Below are 13,115 nucleotides of genomic sequence, written 5' to 3'. Positions count from 1 at the left end.
ATTGCGTAAGACCGTGCCTTTATTTTATTTGATACTCTAGCTCGTATTAGCGAGATGACACATTTTTGACTCGGACATATCAATAAAACCACAACAAGTTTGCATTTGATTGCCTCCAAGCACAGCGCACTCTGTGTGAGGCCTGACATTTGGATAAGAAGCCGTGCCTTGGGATTAATTTATCAAATACATCTGATAAATGTTGTTTGATAGCAACAGTAAGCAAACTATCAGTGAAGCAGCAGACGCCTGAATGTCACTGCCACCCAGCATGTGTGGGACACTTACCGCTGCTGGGAAATTAATCACAGATACTGTTTACTTTTTGACTCATGCTTTACAGTGTGTGGGGTGGGGTGCGGCCTGGATCTGGTTGCCTCTACATCTATAGATTAAAGAGTCAAAATAAACTGGGTTTCTTCAAGAAGGGGCCTGGGTTTATCATTCGTGCAATTACAGAGTGATTTAAAATTGCCGGTCAGCTTGCAGGATCAATTTTAAAATGAGGTACCAGTTCCTTTGACTGTACATTATGTTTGTAATTTTCTTGGTGTTTGATGGTTGACCTGCTGGCTCAATTGTTAATTTAAAAAGGCTGGTAAATCAGTGCAGTGTGTACCTGAACCCCACATTAAAACATTATGTCATTAAAAGTAAAAAATGATAACAGATGTTCTAGCAACCCCCTTAGAGAGCAGGCACTGAACACTATAGATCAGTAATTCAGCAGTTGATCTTAAAGCATTTCTTGGCAAAGAACAAATGATTGGAAGATAAACTAAAAGGGTAGGTAGATTTTTCTCTGGGAGTTCCCCTCACACATCTCACCATAAACCACTTTTTTTAGGTGTCTCTGGACAGTTTTATTTCCTGAAAAGAGGGAGGATTGCTCTTAGATCTCCGTATTTTGTTTAGTAGCCCTGATTTTGTATCAAATTGTAATGGATGGAGTGAAATCTAAGCCAGACGTAGAGATTATGGCCGTCATGGGACTTTAAAATACGCCCGACCTGGGGTTTCTGTCTACATTTACCACACTGATGTCAGAGCCATGCCTGTATGACCAATCTGATCTTATCAAGGGAGACGAGGTGTAATTGTCATGGCTGATAATAAAATAAAATCCTGCTTGAGCGTAAATAATGTAACCGAAATGGTGCTGGAGAATTAAAAGTATAGGTGTGTTTGATCCATCCTGACCAGGTCCGCTTTACACGTCCGCGCGCCTCAGCTGACAACATCAGCAGACTTATTGATATTATGTGGGCCACTCAGGATAACACCCCCCAATGTCTGCTATCTCGCTGGATGCCGAAAAGGCGTTTGACAGGGTGGAGTGGCATTATCTGCTCTCCACCCTGGAATGTTTCGGCTTCGGCAAAATGTTCATAGCTTGGATTAGGCTCGTATACACTCACCCCACAGCGTCAGTGCTTACAAACGGCATCATATCCCTTCCATTTGAACTGGGAAGAGGCACGAGGCAGGGAGACCCCTCTCTTTCAAGTTTTGCAGTTGCACTCAAACGGCTAGCAGTGGCTATACGTAGAGAACCTGCTTTTCCCGGTATACAAATCAGTGACAAATGTCATAAATTGATGATGTATGCAGACAATATCTTACATCAATTATTGGGAAGTTCTCATCAATTTAGGTTATAAAGTCAACTGGACAAAATCTGAGGCTGTTCCTCTCACACCATATTGCTTCAAATCCTACTTCCAGTCAGGCACTTTTGCCTGGCCTAAGAAAGGCATTAAATATCTCAGGTTAACATTCCCCCCCATGTTGACGGATCTGATCAAAATACATTTTGACCCCCTGCTGGACAAAGTGCGAGCTGATATAGAGCGGTGGTCTCCATTGTATCTCTCTATGTGGGGCAAGACAAACATCATTAAAATGATTTGTGCTCAGAAATTAATTTTTTTGCCCCAGTCTGAATTCCTTTGCGCTATTTCAAACAATTTGATCAACTTTGTAACACATTTTTATGGAATATCAAACGCCCCAGGATGAACCTGCGAAAGCTGCTGAGGCCAGTGGACAGAGGAGGACTGGGTGTGCCTAACTTGGTCTTTTACCATTATGCGTTCAGCATTAGGCATATGGGGGTCTTTGCCCCCGGAGAGAGCCCCCTCGTGGTTCCACCTTAAAGCGCAGTGTCCTCCCCTCTCACACCCATAGCATACATCACAGCTAAATTAGCCCAACAGAATCAGTCACATCCCATTTTGTCCCACATTCAGTGGTTCTGGAAGAGAGTAGCAAAGATCTTTAAATTTGATCCGTATCTGCTCCAGTCTGCCAGGATCTGGCAAACTCCCAAGCTCTGTAAAAATAAATCTCCCTTCCTTTGGAAGCTCTGGTGGCAGAAAGGGATTAGGGTGCTTGGAGACTTGTGCCATGATGGGACATTAAAATTGTTTGAGGCACTTAGACAGGAATTTGACTTACCATGTAATCAACAATGGAAGTATTTTTAGTTAAGACACTTCCTGGTGCAGGTCTGTGGCTCCCCTTCAGTAGTCCCACCGGGCAGTGACAAGCTAGAGAAGGTCCTAACAATTTTTGGGTGTGGCCATAAAGCCTCTGCTTACCTCGCTATGTTTCTTATGGCCTTGGACTTGAATATATTGTCCCTTAAAATGGCACGGGAAACAGACCTAAAGGTGTCATTCACAGATGCTGATTGGGGCAGAATTCTCAGAAATGGGGAAAAAAATGTCATGGGAACTGCAAACGTGACTTATCCAACTCAAAATACTGAATAGAATCTATTGGACACCATCCAGGCTGCAAAAGGTTGGTTTTGTTGATAACTCAGAATGCTGGAGGTATCGGGACAAAAATGGTACCCTTGCACACAGGTTCTGGAGTTGCCCGATAATTCAGGCATTTTGGTCTTCCCTACATACAATCGTAGAGAAAATTGTCGACCAGAATATCCCGTTCACTCCTAGTCTGTTTATCTTGGGGGACCCCTCTGCATTAAGTGACCTGACCCCTCCACTCTCTAACTGGACCCAGATTGTCCTCATGTTAGACCGGAAACTTCTGGTCAAAGAATGGAAGGCCTCCTCTGCGCCAGCACTGGATTAATGGCGCGCTGCTCTGGGCCAGCTGGCTGCCCTGGAACAACTGTCCTATAGGTTGCTTAATAAAGTGAAGGATTACAACTCCAAATGTGGCAAAATATCATTCGTACTCTTTGGGCATTTAATGATGTCCCGGCTCATAAACTTAGCATTACACTATGAAACATGACTGAGGGTTACATTTTGATAAAATACTGTACATACGTATGGCTCTGTGCATCACTGTCTTTTTAATAATTTATTTATTTATTTTATTTTTAAATAATTTTCTAAAATGTATTTATAGTTTCTTTTTCTATGGTTGCGCTTTGTCTTCCGTTCATTCTATTTTGTTGTATGCGCACTGCTTCATTTTTCTGATTGATATGTGTGTGTGTTTTAAATATTCTAAAAAAACAATAAACTGTTCATCATAGAAAAAGTATAGATGTCTTTAAAATGCATTTATGGAAACATTTGCGGGTGTCAGTTATACAGTAATTACCCAAACTGTCAAAAAACACCTAAAAGAGGAAGCTTTGCGCAAAGTTAATTGCAAATGTACAGTAAATCATGTATAATGGTGGATTAACAAAAACAGAGCCCATGTGAAACTATGCTGGATAATGGCATGTTATAAAATGTGTTATGGGGATAACGTGGAGATTATAGAGGTTTAAGTCTCATCCACAAAGTTCTATTACAACTTATATCATTACTCACTCTTCAGAATGCACTGATTTGCAAATGTTATGCAGACCTTGCTCAGGTTAGTAAAAAACAACAACCTTTGGAACTCGCGCCGTAATTTAATCTGTAATGACACAAAACTGAAGTCTATAAGGTGTGTGGCATCTGTGTGTAGATTAGTCTTTTAAGAGAACGTGAGATGTAGCAAGTGTGCAACTGTGTTGCTTCTTTACATTGCCATGCTGACAACATAGTGCCACAAGTTACAATGGAGTCGAGTCTTTGCAATGAAATTCATTGTAGACAAACTCAGTGCTGTTTGACTCACTGTGACAAACTGTTGCAAATCTTTAGCTGTGTATGTGATGGCATATATTTTCTCTTCAACACCTCACGGTACAAACTAAAATTAGCAGTGCTGACAGCATAAATATACTTTAGGAGAAGAATATAGAGAGAGCAGAGAGACTGCTGGCGTGCAAACTGAATGCATTCTGGAAACTTGTGAGCCAGTTTAGCAAATCATTATGGAAATTAGAATAAACCATTGCATGTAAAATACACCACTGTGGGTGGATTCTTAACTATTTCAATAAATAAAAAGAGCATAGGAAAATTCATCTAGTACCTACATAAGTTTCCACTATTAAATAACTAAACTACTAAAAACTAAAGAAGGTTGAAGAGGAAAAGTCATTATAAACCCGAATGTCTTTACTTTCTCACAGTGCTGACCCGATATGCCCTGCAGTCTAAATTCCTTCTAAAGGGACACATTATTTAAATAGTAGATCAATTAGCATGACCACAGTGATGAGACGGCTTGCATTGCAATCTAATAAGACAAGAAAACATGGAACTATCACGCATTTGGAGGTACCTACTGATTTTGTGCCTGTAACCGAGACATGGATCTAAGTTCTATGGCATGTAGTATGGATTGTTTCAACAGGATTTTTGTTTCAGCAACAAGTATCTCAATGCTGTCCTATCTCTGAATGGTGTGCAGACCCAACAACTGTCTTTGCATGAAGGAATGGAGAGGAGGAGAAAAAGGTTTTGGGTTCGCTCACAGAGGTTTGCAACACAACTTTCCTCCAGAATGTCATCTAAACCTGTCTATATATTTTTTCCCATACTGTGCTTCAACCAACCACTGACTGGTTGTTCCAAAAAGAATATCCAATATATCTGAAAGATACAAACATGTCCTGCTGCTGGACAAATAGTCTAATTTGAGCATGATGTTACTGTGAGAAGAAATACTACCTCATCAATATGCATTGGTAATTTGGCAAATCTGTGCTGTTGAGGTTAATGGATCCTATTTAAATATGCCAAAGAGTAAGTGAAAGCATAATGCCATAAAAACAAAATGACTGACTTGAGAAATCAATTAGCATAGCTGTATTACTCAATATAGCTTTTCAAGTGTTCTCAAATGTTATTTGTTATTCCATCTTTTTTTAATTTTTTATTTAGTCAATTCATTGAACATGTTTAAGAAATAAAACTACAAACACAAATTGAAACATATAAGCAATAAAAAAGAGAAACAGACTAAATCATCAGCAACACATAAGCAACAATTAAGCAACTCAAATAATGTTGTTCATCTTCAAAAGGGGATTTTTTATTATTATTCATAATAGAATTTCAATCCGCATCCATCAGTGTCCATGTTAAACTCAGTCAACCTGAACTAATTAACTCTTTTAGTCAAAAACAAGAACAAAATAATCTGGACAGATAAACCAAAAAACATTAAGCAGTCCACAAGCAAGAAATAACCACACAAGAACTTACTCCTCCAGCTATAGCCATTCAATATTTTGTTGCTATAGAGTTTTTTTTTAAAACTTTGGATACATTTTTACACTTTTTTTCAGCTCATTATCACAGTTGTTCCACAGACAAACCGCCTTTTGTAGTAATGCAGTAAGTTTCGTATTTATTCTTTGGAAACATTAATAGTAAAACAATTGTTTTTAGCGCGGGGTGCTGTTTCCCATTACACTGATTATGTTTGCGGTGCTGAAAAGATAAAACTGAATTTAGATGTTAATCCGTGTAATAAAAGAAACATGTTTGTCACTGGGCTAGAGAAGTGGACCGCTGGACGGCCCGCACCCTAACTACGAGGATGTTTATTTGTCTCTTTGCAAACATAAAAAACACAGCTGATCAGCCCTGTTTACAGCCACAGCGAAACCACTATTTCATTTGGAAGGGAATGCAAAGGGAAATTGGAGTAGGCTCTGCAGATGCAGGGGTGAACAGCAGTGACAGAGGAAGAAGACCTCTTACTTTGTATGTTTACAGATCCTATTTGGCCATAAATCTTATTATCTGAGCATAAGAGAAGAGAGAGTTTGTTTAGAGGCACCTTCATAAGACAAAAGAACACTTCCAGTTGAGCTCCTTGTGAGGCCATTTCCTTTAGGACATGAGTGAATGTGTTTAAGAGTGCAGCCTGCCAAGTCCAAATCTTATTGTGGTGTGTTGGAGCATGTAGTGGGAACGTGAGAGGGGGCTGCCCATATTAGTTTTTGTTTACTGTGACGACAGGATGTGGCTTGAAAACTATGCGATGTTTGTTTTAAATATCAGCGAGTTACAGATTCGAAATCCTGCATGAGTGATTCAAGGATCATTTGCACACTGGCAATTTTATCAGATTTTGATCCCGTGCTTGGGCTGCATGATTAATCTAATCACAATCGCAATGGCACTACATAACGTACGATTAGATAACTGCAAAAATTGTGCAATTTCAGTAAACAAAAAGGTGTGCTGTGTGTGCAAAACTCTGTGTGCACCCCACGTAGTAACACCCTTCACTTTACCTACAGTATCAACAACAGATGAAGCCAGCATGTCTTAAGGAGCTTGGTGTTCTCTGTTAACTCACTTTACATTGTCTTTGCTATCTCTTTTTTTCCTCTTGATTTTTCTCTCACACGGCCACTGCGCTAACTCCGACACCCCTCACCGGCGGTTGCTTTCCTAGCTTCCTAACTCACACACTAGTCCCGCTTTGCCAAACCTTCCTCCACAGCACTGCGGAGGAGGGTCTGGCTATTCCGCACAACGTTCCGGGTTGGGAGCAAAACATGCTCTGGTTTATTGGAATTTCTTTAAACCAATCACAATTGTCTTGAGCGGTGCTAAGCACCGGGCAGAGCTACAGTGCCGCTGCAAAATGTGAACATTCAAAAGTTGTTAGCTAGCTGTCTGGATTTACCCTGCAGAGATCTAAGCAGCAGTTAACCATAGTCCCCATAAATCCACTGCAGTTTAAAATTCCATCACAAAGAAAGCGGACAAACATCTGGGCGAAAAGAGTGAAATCTGGTGACACAATGTCCACAGCAGATGACCAGTATCCAATCGGTCTGTTTAGTCAGTAGCGCGTGTCTCATATGGTCATGGGAGTATCAGAAGTGTAGAGGGGGTCAGAGCATGCAGGCAACAGAGGTTCTACAAAGTATATTTTTTAACTTAATCACTAGTTATTATATTACACCCATCTTGAATGTCATAATTTTTAATGGCAAAATGGATTAATTTGATAAAAACAATCAACTTTGTTTGTTCAACTTAAAAAATGCACATTTCAAAATTTGAGTGTCTTATTTTCGGCATTTTGCTTGATAATCAAGTAAATACCATTATATCACAATTATAATCGCAGCATTGTAAATTGCAATCACAAATTGACTTTTTCCCCAAATCGCGCAGTTCTATACCACATACTGACGTACAAAAACTTCCAGTGGGCCAACAGAAAAAATACTACATTTTTTTTTAAAGGTAACTTTTAAATGAAATGTAGTTGCCATAACAGACAACTAAAGGTATATTTTATCAGCTGCTCCAACAATAAACTTCAACTTTAAAAATTAAATAAAAAAGGACAGTAAAAGCCACAAGATTTTTTTCCCCCATGAAATATATATTATGCAATCTCAGCAGCATGGTGCCAAAGGGTCAACAGGGGCCTGCTAAGGGCCCACCCATCTGCCTACACAGTCCCGATGGTGAGCTGCCACCGTGCTGATTTTTTTTCCTAGCTTGGTACGTTTCCCAACTGAAATTCCACTTTTACAGTATTCTGTTTACATTTTTCTTTATTAAATTAGGCTTACAATGCAAGGAATCATGTATTTTGATGATTAGCATGAAATAACAAGCTAGCAAGTAATTCCTGATACCTTAGGTTTAATTAGCTACTCCATACAGGCTGTGGAGGTTGGACAGAAGCGGTGCGCCAATGTTAGTTTTCCCAAAGCCCAAAGTAATTAATTCAAATCATAATTAATTTGAGTCTAGGTTTTGAAACATGTACCATGTTACCAACACAAGTAGGTTTTGACATGTAGAATAGAGTTATTATAGCCAAGTGGTCTGCCTTAGTTTGTAGATGTGGGCCCTATAAATGAAAATGAACCTTAAGGCCCAAACACTAATATAGCCTGTATACTGTATATACACACATATAATTACAAACATCCATAGAGGACTTTAGGCCTGCTGTACATTACAACACACACACACACACACACACATTGTGAGAGACAGCCTGTCGCCTATGGAGTGCTGCCAGCCAAAGGAGTCATGAGGTCTTGTGCAGATTAATGGGGAGGCACAAACCAAACATGTTTCTCATTGACTTTGTGGACGTACAGCATGTCTTTGCTTCTGCTGGTTACTCAGCAACACCGAGGCTGAAATATCTTGTTACTAATAGAAGAGTAATTACAGCGCTATTAGAGATGTACAAATTTGACTTTCTCCACTTTTGTTGAGTAATGTTGGCATTAAATTGTGCATGTTAACAGACATAAAATTCCAACCGTGCTGTTTCCTGTATTCACAAGCTGAACATTTGAAGAGATATTTTTAAAACTTAAATAATTTTCTACACTTCAGAGCACATTTAAGTTTGTCGCTTTCGTCAAAACTGTACCAAAAAAACTACTTTTGTGATATTTGGACTGGTAGTCCAATGTCTGAACAACCTATTATTGTTCACCAGACCTTGTTTTTTAAAGACCAAATCCTCGATTGGTGTAACCGCCTCGTGGCATCTATAGTCAAACTACAAGCCATGTAGTTGATTGTACATGGTCCATATTAAAATGTGTGACAATTTGGCTGGAAAAGGCATTTTACATCTTCAACAGCAGCTCTAGAATATTATACATGTTGCAGCATGTAGGTTCTATTACAAAGTCATGATAAAAGAAAATAAAGTGATATAACCTCTGCTGTAGACACCTGTCTAAAGATTTGTTTTCAGGAAATACCTGGTTTTCATTAGTTCAGTTATATTTCAAACTCTACAGTATATGGAACACCTGTAGACTTTCTTTTCTATCGACCAACATTAAGTGCAATCCATTTTAATGACAAACACACAGTACAGCATTACAATGTACCTGTGTTTGGCTTGTTGGTGCTCCCAATATTTCCTAAGGCAAGTTTGAATGATGAAAGTGAAGTTTTCAGCATTTCCTCCATCCGCTGGGGCCTCTTGTAGCTCATTGACATGGTGACTTTTACGCTTTGTGTTCCTTAGCCTTTTTCCAAGTGACATAAATTTCTTCTGTTTTGTGGAGAGACTGCTGCATAGATGTTTTCACCAGTTACTGTGAGACCATGCAGTATGCCCAGACCGGCAGAAAGATAATAAACGGAGCAAAACCACTTAAGTCCTTAGTTTGGAGATTGTGCAGGAGAAAGCACCCCTGCTGACACGGTCTCCATTACCTGTTTGAGTAGAGGCAGCTGTATAAGAGGCTGTTAAGGATATGACTTTCCTCATCTCTCTGGTTTGCACTTCTGGGATGAGGATGGGGGAGAAAGCCGTTGTAACCGTCACCTAAAGGGCAATCTGACGAGAATTACCCAAATATATGCATGTATGAGCACACCAGCCCCGCTAAACACACAAACTGGATGCTTTAAATGCCACACAGCTGTCCTACTTTATCCTATATATGTCTCTCTGATGATTTATATAGCTTATAGTAGTAGATAAAGTGTGAATTTCCCCTTTGTAGGATTAATAAAGGATTTTGAATCTTAAAGCACCCGGGCTTATAACCTGATGAAAATGGAGAAGGTGTTTACAGCTATACATAGAGAGAAAGTAAATGAGCTAGAGAAAGGCTAAATCCTTCTAAGATAAGAGGTAAGATAAGATAGACTTTATTAATCCTACACTGGGGAAATTCCTGTGCTACAGCAGCTCCAAATAACAAATAAATTAAAAGAAAGTACACGCATCAGAATAACACAAATACACATTTAATAGACAGGACAGAAAACATGTACAGAAAGTATTATGAATACTAAAAAATACAATTATTTATAATAATAATTAAAAAAAATAATACAAACATTTACATAATACACACCCTTATGACAACAATTGTGTGTGTATATATACACAGATATACAGATGAGTAAGTATTACACAGAATCCTTAAACAAAGGAGTTCTTTTTATTGTTTTATTGTCACAATGTTGTGCAGTTTGTGGGGTTGTATGAGGAACTTTTCCATCACCAGTGTTAGGATTGGGCATCGAGAACCGATTCCTACTTGGAATTGTTCCAAAAATTACAATTCCATCAGAATCGTTTCTTTATTTGAGGATTTTATTTCAAGTCCAATCATCAGTTCCCAATTTAACATGTGCAAGTTTTGGTTTCCGTAGCAGCCAGGCACTTGTTGTGTTGCAGCCATAAAGCATGCTCTTGTCTGGCTTTGTTTTAAGCCTGGTAAAACTGCAAACCACCATTGAATCAAAATAAAACTTTCCTCTTACTTGTGAAATAAGCATGTGAACCGTTTCAAAACCACCACTCAAAGAATTGGAATCAAGAAACCATAAGAACCAGAATCGAATGGAAGAATCGGAATTGGAATCAGAATCGTTAAAATCCAAAGATACCCAACCCTAGTCAGTGTATACAGCAGATGGCTATCGGCACGCCCCTAGTTTAAAGAAGCAGTGCAGCGGAAGCCGTTCTATGCGTCTTTTTAAAGACACCAGACAATTTACCTACCGGTTAGTTTGTATTACTGTGTGTTTTGTTTAAGCCAAACTAACCCTTTAAAACACCAAAGGCTCGAGGCAGCGGAGACCAGAAACTGTTGTGTTTTGCGAGGTAAAATAACTGTTTTTGTCAAGGGAGTCTGGTGGCTTTGAAGACAGCTTACATGTACACAGCAGCTTCAGTTCCCTATCGGAAAGGGTTGTCTGACAACAAGATAAAGTGGCAAAAATATTACAAAATAAATCCATCAGAAATGTGCCCTTGCATGTAATTGACCCTAAATTTGTCTTTGGTCTAAATGCAGCCTGAGCACTTTGAATTAAGAAAGTCTGAATTCTATTGCTTATAAGACTTGATTTTAATTTACAAAAATTGAATGTTTTTCTATTCTTTTAAAAGTAACATATAGTAATTGTGCTTTAAAGGCCACAGTTTTACCTTTTACTGGCATCTCTCCACCTCTAAATCAGCAGTCCTTTACTGTATGTAATTCAAACTTGCGAACTTGGCTCTTTTCTTTCTAGAGTAATAAATTGTACATAATGTCGTATCCTGATTTAAACCGTGTGCAAATTATAATCTCACACTGTCTCCGTCTCTCTCCCTTTCTCACACAGTCTCTATTTTCCCTCCCTCTCTCCACACACGCACACCACCCCTCTGTCACGGAAACACACACTCTGCTGTAATATAATGCTGTAGTTTGATCCAGACCTCCCATTCATTTGTTTAGCTATAAAGGTCTATGAAGTTGATATGTGTTTACATATTTGTTCACCCCTACACTCTTTTCCAGTAACTATGGCCACTGGCTTTGTGTGTGTGTGTGTGTGTGTGTGTGTGTGTGTGTGTGTGTGTGTGTGTGTGTGTGTGGTGTGTGGTGTGTGTGTTGTGTTGTGTGTGTGTGGTGTGTGTGTGTGTGTGTGTGTGTGTGTGTGTGTGTGGTGTGTGTGTGTGTGTGTGTGTGTGTGTGTGTGTGTGTTATCCCTATGCTGAATTACACAACTCTTTCCACCCTGGGGCCTGAGAAATGATGTGACCTGATGATTTATTGCAGCACAGTCCTTTCTCTCTCTCTACACACACACACACACACACACACACACACACCACACCACAACATCACACACACACACACACACACACACACACCTACTTTCCCTCTCATGGTCTGTCTCTTACTTCCCCCCTCTCAGTTTTTTTTTCTCCATGCACATCTGTTAATCTGCTCAGGGAATAGCAGCAGACACAGTTTTCCAAACCTCTGTGCATTTATGTGTCATGCAATTCATCATTGGTAGGTCTTGGAAGAGCACGTTCCGAAAAAGTCAGACTCCAACCCCAGAAACGGATCCTGAACTCCAATCAGATTATGGCTTGCTCATCCAGTAGCCAAAAGCTGGAAATAGCTTTATTGCAGGTTTGGGGTTAAGATAGTCAGCTTCCTTATCTCCATCTTCAAACCATCCTTGAGTGTCCATCTGCTATAAATGGAAGCCCAGACTCAGCAGAAAGATATGTGCAATAAAGCAGCTTAGCCTTGCTACGGTTTTTTTAGGATCAAGTAAGGTGGTGCATCTTATGAATGATTTACCATGTTGCTCAGTTTGCCACCTTTGTAGAACCAAATGCTGATAATTAAGACCACTGTCTCACATTTTAAGATGTTTTGCTGAACAATGGATATTGTCTATAACCGCTATTTGGGCCAAAATGACTCCTTGCACGAATAGAAAGACCCAAGCCAAGCTACTGCCTCTGTTAGGAGAGGCCTTGCCATTGCTAACCCCCCAGCCAGCTTCCATTACACTGGCATGGCAAAAGATATTCTGGAAGAATCAGCTATATAATTTTACTCATGCTGGAAGTCCACCCAGTGAAACCCAGTTTTGTTTGCAATTACTGATTTGAAGACGTAAACAGTGAAATGAAGTTGCTGTTATGTGATACAAAATTTATGAAAGCATTGCTAAGTTTTTATCACCACACATTTCTAGCAAGGACCTTAAATGTAAGTAAGTGGCATGACTTCTGCAGGCTTTTGCTGAAAGTCAGTCATGCATGGAGCACGGCTGCTCTTTACCAGAAATGTGTGTTTGTTAGTACAAAGCTGTCTCTAAAGCCATTAAAGCCCCGACCCCTGTTTTTAGACCTCGTCATGCCCTCTGGTCTTTGTGTTTCTATCATGGTTCGTCTCTGATTGATTGTGACAGGGAACAATAACGGGCACACAGAGAAAGGGAATTCTCTCTGGCTACTTGTCAGTCCACATTAGCTCAACA

At 39.6% G+C, this 13,115-nt stretch overlaps 1 long non-coding RNA gene across 1 annotated transcript in view; it reads right to left on the bottom strand.

Annotated features, from left to right (window-relative positions):
- The window catches only part of LOC116706223 (uncharacterized), a 22,347-nt gene extending 18,132 nt beyond the window's left edge, over nt 1-4,215 (bottom strand). The window contains exons 1-2 of the long non-coding RNA XR_004336176.1: nt 4,204-4,215; nt 1,494-1,499 (exon numbers count right to left, since the gene is read on the bottom strand). This is a non-coding gene — a long non-coding RNA (uncharacterized LOC116706223). The remainder of the gene's footprint in view (nt 1-1,493; nt 1,500-4,203) is intronic.
- Nucleotides 4,216-13,115: the final 8,900 nt, after the last annotated feature.

This window comes from Etheostoma spectabile, chromosome 18 (assembly GCF_008692095.1).
Source record: "Etheostoma spectabile isolate EspeVRDwgs_2016 chromosome 18, UIUC_Espe_1.0, whole genome shotgun sequence".
In the NCBI taxonomy this organism is placed as follows: Eukaryota; Metazoa; Chordata; class Actinopteri; order Perciformes; family Percidae; genus Etheostoma; species Etheostoma spectabile.
This window is presented reverse-complemented; position numbering and strand designations above follow the sequence as displayed.